Source organism: Pieris brassicae, chromosome Z, assembly GCF_905147105.1.
Source record: "Pieris brassicae chromosome Z, ilPieBrab1.1, whole genome shotgun sequence".
Classification (NCBI taxonomy): domain Eukaryota; kingdom Metazoa; phylum Arthropoda; class Insecta; order Lepidoptera; family Pieridae; genus Pieris; species Pieris brassicae.
The window spans coordinates 2,510,397-2,523,222 of record NC_059680.1 but is presented as its reverse complement, the minus strand read 5'-3'; positions in this window follow the sequence as shown (position 1 = coordinate 2,523,222).

Here is a 12,826-nt window from a genome sequence, read left to right as displayed (position 1 = left end):
ATCAGCCGTAATAGTCTGGCCAGATTTGAGAAAACTGCAATGAACAATACCGGCACTAGTCCACCAAACGCTTACAAGTATCTTTTTTGGGGTTAATTTTCGCTTGGGGCAGGATTTGTCTGGCTGGTCAGGATCCAACCATTGCGCTGAGCGCTTCCGATTATCGTAAAGAATCCATTTTTCATCACAGGTAATGATTCGGTTTAAAATACCTTCATTATTGTGCCGGTTCAGTAATGTAACGCAGCAGTCGACGCGCGTTTGCCGGTTTGCTTCAATCAATTCGTGAGGTAACCACCTTTCAAGCTTTTTAATCTTCCCAATTTACTTCAACTGAATTCAAACAGTTTTATCACTAACACCGCAGCCTGCAGATAACTCGGACGTGGTTTGCGATTGATCCGCTTCCACAATAGCCTTCAATACTTCATTATCGACTTGGGTCTCAGGCCGTCCACGGGGCTTGTTCTGCAGGTCGAAATTTCCAGAAAATGTTAGAACCAAAAACGAACTGTGTTTTCTTTTGCAACATGACCGCCATACACATCATTCACCCTTCGAGTCGTTTCCGCAGCACTAGTACCACGGCGGAACTCGTACTCGTAAATAATGCGATACTTTAAGTTTTCCATTTCGTAAAATGAGTGACGCAAACAGAAAAAAACAGAATAAACAAGCAAATGAATGACGGTCATCGAAGCACAAATACATGAGTAAATAGCTGTACAAATTTGAATTTGGAATTCCTTACCAAAGAGGAGAACATCGTGATTAAAGTGGCCAGTACGAAATACGCCAACTTCATATGTAAGGACCTAATATCATAAGAGTAATAAAAAATATATTTTTAGTAATTCTTTACCTATCCAAACGAAAACAGTTTTTTTTTATTTGTCACTGACTGACCGAACAAAACTCACAACAAGGCACTTCTAGCAGACATAAAATCATGAATACAATTATTTTATAATATTGATATAATCTATAATATGTCGTTAGGTTAGTAACGTAGACACAAGAAGGTCTCTTAAGTAGGGACTGAATTAACCAAGCTATATGGATCTCACTTATTACGGCAGAAGAACTGAATTGCGAGACTTGGTTTTCATACAATTTTGATGGCACTTATCGTTCTATAAAATATAACATTAAAAATAATAAACTCAAATATAAGATTTCTCCAAGTGTGATTTTGTTCCCTTTGGAGTAGAGACTCTTGGGGCTTGGTTCAAGTGTACAGCTAATTAAAGATTTAAATTGACACCAGGTAGGTAATTTCTTGGTTTAAAGATAACTACATTATACTTACACAATACAACGAAAAAATGCAATGCCACAGGGACCAATTTCTAAAATTTGTTTTAATTTCCTATTTATCAAATTTACATTATTATTATTATTCCTGCCAGTTCTTGTCTTGCGTTCTACGCCCTTGATTTGAGAACTGGCAGTAAATGTTAAATTAGAAGCATTTAATGTAATTTTTTTTTTGACGTTCATAAGTGTACATCGTGTTATCTTTATGGATAAATGACTTTTTACTTTGACTTTAAATACTGTTTATTTGTGTGTTGGAAATAAATGGATAAAACAACACGGTGTAATAGTAGGCATCAACTGTGTGTCATGGAAAAATTTATACTATATTATGCACATCTTCACTCCGCTTTGACAATATTTTGCATTCGCTAATACAAGAACAACATGCCCATCGCTTCAGGCAGATGGTCCAGCACCTGTGGTTCCATTACATGGAAAGAATTCCTAAAGTATAACTGTGGTCTCATACAACCCATGGACAATTCAGAAGGGTTTTGCGTGGCCTATATAATGACGATATTTTTAATAATAACTTCAATTGTGGATCGTGGTGAGCGGGAACAATCGCTCAGCTAGAATGTTTCACTTGTTTAAAGTACTTTTATACGTAAATTAATATAAACCTGCACTGCACACACCAACCGGCCATTAAACCATGAACGTGTCAAAGAACACGTCATTTTATAGCTTTATAATGTTGGCATAATTTTGTCAAAGATTTGTCTTAACGAATCCAATCATTAGATAAAGTAATATTAAAAGCAGCGGCCAAGCCAAATCAGGGTAAAACCGCCTTCACCGGAGAAGGCGAGGTTCCTTACTTCGTACTTCGCTCAACTCAGTGACCTTACATCCTGCCGTTCAGGTAATGGACCACCCTGGACCCAAGCCGAGGTCTGACTCATGCAGGAGACGCCTATATTTTAGTTGCAGAATATCCCTATTTCCAGCCAAAGCTGTCAAGGGCTTTCAGGCTAACAGTGAGATACCTTTCCAACAAAAAAAATTGTTTATCTTAAATTGTAAAATAATTATTCAAGAAACTATATTATTATTTGGTTTAGAAATATACACAATAATTTTCTGAACAGTTGGTTCATGTTTTTTCATAATTAATGTTTTAAAGGAATTTATTACGGCATAATAAGGAGTATTCCTGCAATCTATCGGTGCGTCTCTTTCTATCAAACCGTGTTAACAGTGCGTTGGAGAGAGATGGAAACCCTGATTACCGATATACATAATCTGTATCCTATTAAAGCAAATTGCATTTATGTCCTGGCAACACTCGTAATTATGCGCGCTTTTTAATCTGCTTATATGTGTGTATTACACACACTGAGAGCGTGTGTTACGCACTTTTGAAGTAGTTTGTATGTTTCCATTACACATAGAAATATATTTTAATTAATTCGTGAAATTCATTGTTCGTCTTCGTCTAGAATAATTTAAAATAAATTCATCAATAAAAAAACATTCTAGCCGTTCATTCGTTATGAATGACAACTGACAGCTTACAACACGTTTGTGGTATGTTGTAAAAATACCGCGAAATGTTGAACTTAATATATTTTTCTCCAGGCCTAGTTAATTACAAAGGATCCTGTGTTTAGAGATGATGATCGGGGCAAATCAACATATAAAGCTGAGTACAGTACAAAGAACAGTAGTCTTCCTGACTGTTCAAGAAGATGAATAAACAAGAATAACAATGAATAAAACATATTAGGCAAAAATACAACAATTCAAGTTGTCATTTGCCACAAATACAGTTAATAGAAAGGACCAAAAGGCTCACATTTGGGTCTCGATTGTGATGGAAGGGTGACTTTTTTAAAACCTGGCTGGGTTAAGGCAACCTTGGAGTTTCTACTTAAATATAATTTAATATCTTATTATATGTATTTCAGAGTAATGGCGGAGTTCTGTCAGCTGTCATGGCCGTGGTCATTGTATAAGAGCTAATCGTTGAATTGAAAAAGAAATTAAAGGCATTTTTAATATTATTTATTTATTAAAACTCGTACAATGGAACCAGATGCTCATTCATGACGAAACGCAGCACGCACACTTGACGACATGTACGCATTTTCCTTATGTACCAGGAAATAGGTTCAGTAACAACCGGGTCTTCGTTTAGGCTGTTTAAACACCTCGCAATATATATCCTGATAATATTACCTACGGAAACAGCTTTATAACTTTAAAAAGTTTTAAAGACGCTTCAATCCTTATTTTCCTTAACGCAACAAGGTTTTAGAGCAAAAAAAGAGCGTACCAATTTTTAACCTCCTGAGCTTCCTGCCCGTTTATTGTTGTATAAAAGATAACAGCCCGTGGGGAGGACATTTTAATATTATTCTTAATTTGTATTGTAATAAATAAGGATTAAAATTGTCATTTTCATAATCTTCTTTGATATCTCAAAGATTGTGTGAAAAATACCAGTGACGCTACAACCATTTAGGTCTGGGCCATCACACTTTTGTATCTCTTTTCTTAAGAGGCAGGTGACCATCACTTCTGTACTTGACACTCCCTGTCGACATTTTGGGTCTTATGGTAGTTTACTCACGATAATTTAACACATCGGGCATCGAACCTACGACTACTCAGGGATGAAAGTCACACGTATGAACATAGGGTATAGAATTTTAAATCAGTTAGTGTATGGTATTAAGATGTAAACCAAGGTCTGAAGACCAATAATCCTATATGCTCCGGAAACTATTGACAATAAGAATTCTACATTATGATAGAAGACACCAATATCATGTCCCAAAATACATTTCTGCATTTAAAAGTCTATTTGCTTTAGGCATTTATAGAAGAGCTTACAGAATTGATGAGTGTTGAACCGCAGAACACAGTTAGTAATATATATAGATATATATGACCTTCTTAATTAAACATATGATGGCGTGTCATAACCTATAAAACTGAGCCACCAAAGTCGCGAAACAATCGCGCAGTGTGTGATATCCCAGATGGATTATGTCGCGTGAAAACGCAATGTTAGTTTTAGATTTGAAGTGGTATTAATGGAAACGTTCCTAGTTTAATATTTTTATTAAAACTTTTGGAAACGGTATATTATAGCATAAATATTCGGAACGAACTTCATTCCTCTTCATTCGTTCTCCATTAGATTGAATGTATACTCTGTTGCTCTGTCATATTCTACATAGATGAAGCCTTTGCCTCTCAATAATGTTTTACAACAAAGTTAAAATAAATACATAAACAAGCGGAGATACAATCTTTTTAGATTCCTCAGAAGTTCTGTATCTGTTTCATGATTTGTCAATCTAATAGGCAAGTAGGTGATCAGACTTCTGCCTGATACACTCCATTTTGGGTCTAAGACCGTTCCTCAGGATGTTTTCCTTCATACGAGCGAGTGTTGCGCACATAGAATATCCATTGGTGCACGGGGTTCTACGACCTCATGACAGTCGCACGCTGAAGCGAAACCCTGCCAGTTTTAAATTATATAAAATTCGTGCAACAGTGTTGGTCTTCTAATGTGACTAAGGAGAACATCTAAAAACAAATAACAGCCACACTATCTAAACGCCTACTTATAAAAAAAATTGATTTAAAATAGTTGCATAACATACTTTGCCAACATCTTAAAGCGCAATTACTTTTTAATTAATATTTAAAGTGTTACAGATAGTGTGAAGATTGAGAAAGATGGAGCCAGTTGGTGAACTCTATAAAAGCATAGAACAGATAAAAGAAATACAATTTTAAGTGCTTGTATCTTTTCATGAATGAATGTTTCAATGCATAAATGAAGCTTAATTATTATTTTTGTCTCTGTGGTACAGACTCCAAAGATGCTGTTTTGGCGCAATTTTCAATTGTATTATTGTCATGTCAATGTCATTTAAACAATTAACAGATTTACTACAACATAGTTCATTACCTGTCCCAAACTAACCTATCCTCTGTATGACGTTCTTCCCCCTAAACTCCTCCGTCCTGTTAAATGTTTGTGTTTAGTCCATATTGTAGATTTTTATGTCAATAAATAGAAAGCAATAAAATTAAAGTGTATATACAATTAATAATATATATATACAATTTTCATAAATAGGAATAGTATTTAATAATGTTCTTTGTGTTGTCTTAAAACTAAGAAGATATTTCGAATTTCAAGAATTTTTTTTTAGGTGCATATTCAAAATTAACTTAATTATTATTACCACCGATCAATCTCGTGCCTTGGCGACACTGGCGAAGTACCTTGTGCCCAGTTGGCACTAATAAAAGCCATAAACAAGAATTGAATTGAACATAGTTCATTTTTCTTTAAATACACAAGTTAAGTCTTATACGCCACGTTTTGGTACAAGCGAAAAGTAATTATGTCTTTTTGTTGTTTTACGACCGCTTCCTTCTTAGTAACCGCCGTAAACATGATAGTATTATAATCGACAAAGGTCGTAGGACGTAATCGTCTAGTTGATTGCAAATTATGATGCTTAAAATTCGAAGACAAGGACAATTCGATTAATTATATTCTTTGAACTCAGAAGAAGGCTTTTATGGAGTGAAAAACGAACAGTCTCCATGGGGTAGCTTAGCAAATTGATCCACATGATATGTACCAAAAAGTATAAAGTGCAGTTCAGCAAAGTACAGCTAGACCTAGTGGATTCAGCGTGCGTCCCTTATCGCTAAGATCGTAGAACCCTGAGGACCAATGGACGTTCTAACACATTTAACATTCGCTTGTACGAAGGAAAACATCGTGAGAAAACCGGCTTAAACCTTTGGTCTTGGGTCTAAGGCCAAGTCGACGGCGTGTGACATGAGGATGATCACCTACTTGCCTATTCAATTTAAAATCATGATAAAGATACAAAACGCTGAGACCCGGACCTAAAAAGGCTATAGTGCCACTGTAAGTAGATCATATTACGGCGAAACGAGTTATAAAAAATACTTAACATTAGTTTTCTCTAACCAAATCGAGACGTTTAAATGTAATTTAAACAAGAACACAATGCTTGTGTTGACGTTAACACAGTCTATTCTCTATGAAGTTTGACACATTTGACAGACGTATAACGATAACGCGAACGCGCGACTTGATCCTTTGCCGTTGCATAAAGTTGTAGGGTCTCTCTGCATCTTCTACCGCATTTACTATTGTGAGTATTCAGAGTTGTTCGGATCTGCACCTGAGTTTCATCATCGGACGAACGTCGCGTCACAACTGAGCAGTTTTAGGGCACCACCACTCTGTGGAACCAGAACTAATGTACTTCCGACCCAATTCGAATTAGGGTCCTTCAAAGAGCGTACCAATTTTTAAAGGCGCTTGCGAACCTTCTGGCATTGTCTATGGGTTGTATTACTTAACATCAGGTGAACGTCTTGTCAATTTGCCCCCAGTTCTATAAAAAAAATATAACACCTATGTTAGTGAAGGTTTATAAGACAATTTTTTTATTTCAACAAACAATCAATCAAAATACTTCCCCATTTAATGACGCACGTACTCATATGTTATAATATTATAGGCTGGTCCCACATGCGCGGCTGAACCGCTTAAAAATTTTTTTACCAACAAATTCTTTTACCGGGGAATTCATGAATTTTCTTTTCGACAATCGTAACTTGGTCACACCAGCGCCCATTTGGTCCGTTGTTCGTAAAGTCCTGGCTAACGAAGCCTGCCTAGCTTTTTCCAGAACCGCAAAATTCTCCTCGGCAGTTCACAGGCTCCACCAAGCGGCCTCACTGCTCCGAGGATTTCTGCACGTTGGGAAGCCACAGCCACGCTTCCAGGACTACGTGACTGATTACTCTGCACTGAAACAGAGGCACAAGGAACTGTCTGTCGTAACAACAAATGTAGAATGTATTACGGTATTAAATATGAAACACAACTAGCGCGCTAAACTTAGTTTTTGACGTTTGTCTACCTGTTTAAAAAAAGATGCGACGCCATCTTGTCTAGAGAAGAGTTTCGGTTCTTGAAATAATTAATATTTTGGATTTTAATGCCAATTATTTGTTAATTAAAAAAAAATAAAGTCACTAATAAATCTTAAAATACTTTTTCGTCCTGAAAATCCTGTCAAATGATCCTTTGCACCGTTTTAACCGAAGTTCTCTTACTCTTGTCCCCATAGTGTAAACTCAATTCCACAGAAAAAGACGCGATATTCAGTTTATTTTTAGTAGTTAATATAATTAAATGATAACCGCGCCGTTTATAAAATACTTTAATGTCAAGTAATAAGTGGAAACGCGTGAAAATTCACGCCCTACCTATCGTGTTTTTTTTAATTACTACCCCATGGTTCTATTGTTAAAGTACCCTAGTCTAGCATTAGGGTTAGCACGACTTCATATCGATTTCTAGTTCAAAATTAACTAGAATTCGACCGTGATTCAATAGATTGTTGTCACATTTATAATCAATGGCGATTAAATATGATATTTATGAAAAAACACAAGTGTCAAATGTTATTAAAAAAGGTTGTATTTTTTTTCCATTTAATGCTATATTTATATTGTCAATGACAATAAAATGTTGCATTTTACTAATCTGTGCGCTTACATAATACCTACATATACAGTTCACCATAACATAGTTGAAAATTGTGGGCTGTGGCATGTCATTTGTCTATAATAGGATTTTGCTAAATATTTTGGCTTCAGAGATTACGGAACATTCTAGTGAAATCCAAATAATAATAATAAATCAAGTAACTGAAGTGTTTAAACTATGTCAAAATTAAAAACGTTGCTCGTTTGATATTCGGAAGTGTACAAATTTTTCTATATTCATAAAAGAATTTCTGTTAGAATATTTTCTTGCACACTAATGCGCGTTGTCTTAATTTAAGTTGGGAGTACCTCTAAATATAATTATTTATCTAAATATAGTATATAAACGTTTACTTTTTAATCTGTATTTTCGCGATTTGTAAACGTCATATAAATTTTAAAAAGTTTTTAGTTATATTTCGCTTATTATCTATGCCAGCCCTGAAACTATGTCAGGGGTGAATCAAAGAAGACCTAGAACCTTTTACCTTTATATTACAAATGCGTTGTAGCGCACCAATCACTTCATAGTTCATAGACCCATATTACTAGTTCTAGCAGTCAAACAGAAAATGAATTACATTATTATTATTTTGGTTTAAAGGCTCTCGTACAGACAGGACTACGTCTGTCAGAATAATATCACTTAATTCAAGCATTGTGAGAAATCTTGTCAAAAACGAATCTTGGCGCTAAATTTCCCCCCATAAAGTCTTCATAACTCTGCAAGAAAACATTTTTAAATTTAAATTAGTAAAGAACGCCACTTTTTTTAATGTTTAAGTGGCCAGTATCCTTGTACACATGGCAATAAAAAGTTATTAATATACTATTTCGTAAAATTTGGGAAAGCCGAATGGATTTTTAAAAATTAATAATCCTACAACTTTATAAGCAGCTCTGTTGACAGCAGATGCAGCAGCGAGCATATGTAGTCTGAAACATTTGTTGTATGCGCTCGGTGAAATTAATTAAGAATATTTCAAAATATATTATATTTAGATAGATAGATTTTTTGAAAATATTTATTGTGTGATTATTTGAAATTGAAATGACAATTTCAATTAATCACACAATAAAGAAATTTGAAGTTGACAATAGTGGAAATTAATTATAAGTCTAAATTTAAAAGAATGAAGAGGTCAATAAAACATCTTGTTATCTAATTTACATATTTCTTTACAATGTTTACTGAGTAAATACTCGAACTTGATTTACTGCTACAATTCTAAAACCAACCCAAATTTAACTATCTCTAAGCGTGGATATAACTAATACCCTAAGATCGAAATAATAGCTCATCGGTTAGAAAAGTATAAATACCTTTAAAAATTATATACAAAAAACAAATAAGGAAAACGCAAAAAATATATGCCACGAAAATTTAAGAACTTAATTTAAATAAAGAAAATCATAGGTTTGATTATTAATTAATATATTTAAAGTGTAAAATGCACCAATATAACTAAAACATTATTTTAGACTTCTTAAATTTATTTTTGATTTATAATTGAAATTACCTAAGTACAAAAAACAATTAATGTTTTTTGTCGATATTTAGGGATATTTAAAGTTGGGCGTAGGGGGCATATTTTGTAGGATTTGGTACCACTTGTCTCGAGCAGTGTTGTCAGATGGTCTCGACGACGTACCCCTAGACTAATTTGATTTCCCCCTAGAAATCCCCTAGGACGCCCTCACCAAGCGAATCGTAGCATGGGCGATGGCGCCATTCTTTAAAACGGCGGTCATACACACAATATAACTTCTCTGGATAGTATTGAGGTCCCTACAATTCTTTGGAGATTATTTTTAGATGTACCCTATTTGATACTCGGCTGAATCGTTAGACATATATACATCCATTAAAGTTCTTCATTTTTATATACAATGTGTGATCTCTAAACGTATATTCTGGTTTTAATTTCTATAAACGTCGCAATATACAAGAGATTTATTTTTCAGAATCCGGTGTATTCTCTATGATCATAAACAGGTTTACCGAGAACAGAGACAGAGTATTGTCATTTGTCACAGTCAAACCTAATTGCGGGCTACCACTAGTTACTGTCACTTGCCTTTGACATTTACATTTGTTAAAAAATTTAAAGCAAGGTTTCGTCTTCGTGGTATTAATGGTTAATAACATTTAATTAAGTTTTTACTAGTTTACGAAAGTTTATTATCAAAGTAAGTACCTTATTATTAATATGTACTTATTTGGTTTGTATAACACTAAGCGTTTTCTATCATTATTACTCATAACCTATAACTATAACAACTGTTTATACAACTAATATAAAATTCACGCATTTATTCAGACCGGCGTATTTTAAGTATAATACGTCGTTTAAAGCTAAATGCAATAGCAAATAGTGATGAAATTTGTATTACCTTAGAGCTATTTAAAGACAAATAGCTGAAATAAAATCACACAGTTCGCCTTTTACCTTACCTTAAGACCTTACGTTTAGTGTTATATGAGCTAGATAAAAGGATTAATATTGCGATCATTAAATACAAGATTTCTGTAGAATAGAGTTCACATTTCTGACAAATGTTACATACACAAATTGCCTATAAAATATTTAGTGAGGCAATCCTTGAACATGAGGTTGTCTATGGTTTTAGTGCTGACTTTTTTTCATTTGTAGAGTACAGCTCAAGTTATGCCTGTTATAGCATGTTGTGAGTAATGGATGGTCAAAAGTGCCTCTGCACTTAACCTTGTACAGCAGTAAATGCCACATCATAGACAAACTTGTGTTAATTTTCATTTAGTAGTTAAAATTAATCACCTCAACCTGCTGCTGCAGTTTTTTAATCAAAAAATCATTTGTGAAAAAATTGTAGAACCATAGATGGTAAAGATGACATATATTTTATTGAAATAAACATATAAACACACAAAAAACAAACATCTCATTTTACATATAACAGCTTTTTGAATAAAATTAGTTTAACTTAAAAAATCCTTCAGATGTCTGGCCGAGAAGGTGGTAAGAAGAAGCCGCTGAAGGCACCAAAAAAATCCTCAAAGGAATTAGATGATGATGATGTAGCTCTAAAACAAAAACTTAAGGAGCAACAAAAAGCTTTACAGGTACATAATTGGTCTGATTATATAGATTTAAAAATATTATACCTTAAATCATATTGCAAGATACTCAACTATTGAACAATAATTCATAGTATTGTGTTAATAATAATGTATTCACATTCATGCTCCTTTTAAAGAAATTATCTTCAGAAATGTTATCCTCATTTCGTACATGTAATACCTAGATATATGAGTGTCCTAATATAATATCATTATACAAGCAATATTTTGCTTTAAAATGAAAGCAGGATTTAAGATGCGAGAAATCACACACTATACTAGTTTCTCCCACCTCAGTCTGTTCAGTTGTTTCACACACTTTTGAAGCATATTTTATTAGTTGCGTTTGCGTTTTTTGGTTTTTCTACATTTACAAAACATAATCATATTTATTACCATGGGTCCGAAGAAGAAATAAAGTGTGAAATCATTTTCTTATGGAAAAACAACTGCCATGGTGTTTTCGGTACTAGAATGGACATTAATAGAATTTTAATGGGTTAAATTGGTTTGAGATACAAGGTTATTGAACTACATAAACTTTTATATCGAGGTACCACTGAATATCAACAAACTATTATAATTTTATGATAAATTGTGATATTATAAATTATAGTTTTTTTTTAATTTGAATAGTGAATTTCATATGAATCTGTGTGTGTTGTATGAAGTTAGGCACAGATTTCTGATCACCTACTTGCTCATAGAAGAGTAAAAAACCAGATTGGTGATCTAACATTAAATTAATGTTTAATACTTCCATAATAGCAACATAAAATCATTTCCTAAGTAACCAAATAAATAGTAACTTCAATTAAGTACAGATATTTGAAAATTCATTAAAATTGTTTGACCACACCATGATAAGTTAGTGTTTGTCTACCTGGTTTTGTGGTGTCATTTATAAATTAAGGTGAAAATTTATAATACTATGCCAGTTTCATGAGTGTTTAAGTAGATATTGTGTGTATATTTTTATGTAATGCCAATTGTCAAAACACATTACATTACTGTACACTACATTTTACTAATATGTTTCAGGATGCAAAAGCGAAAGCTACACAAAAAGGACCTTTAACTCAAGGTGGTATAAAGAAATCTGGCAAAAAGTGACGAATCATCAATTATCTTTTATATAAATATTATTTTAAGTTTCTTAACTCTGTGGTAAAATGTTAAACTTTAACTAGACATTATTGTCAATGATTTCTTGTAACTTCGAATTAAAGAGACCAATACACTGCCATAAGGCTTAAGTGTTATTTCGCTACATGCATTTAATTGCCAGAAAATACATTGTTAAAAAATATTTGCCTTTTATTTTAGCATGTAGTATCCATAAATATAATACTACAGCAGTACAAAATTGCGGTGGTGGAAATTGAATTATTATACATGATTGTGTGAACCTAACATCCTTTTTATAATAATAATAAGCCTTTATTCAAGCAAGATACAATTTTATTTAAGCTAGAATAAACATATTTGGTATTGAAAATTCACATAAATATTATTAATATTTACATACCCTCAACAACCTTGACTGTTTGCTGGCAAAGGCTTCATCTAATCGCCACAATAAACTTTGGACCTGGGCATTTCAGGTCCATGTGCCACCTGCCACGGCTTGTTTTTCATCAACCCACAGTAATGGTCTACCCCTTTTCCTCTTCATTTGACCTGTGTAAAGCATTTATGACTTGCTCCATTTTGAATGTCCTGTGATGGTATGCCCAGCCCACAGAATAGATACATCTTTTGTTTTTGTGTGATTTTTTATCATTGATATGTATATTTCTGTCAGAAAGTTTTTTCCCCATCAGGCTTCTATTCTAT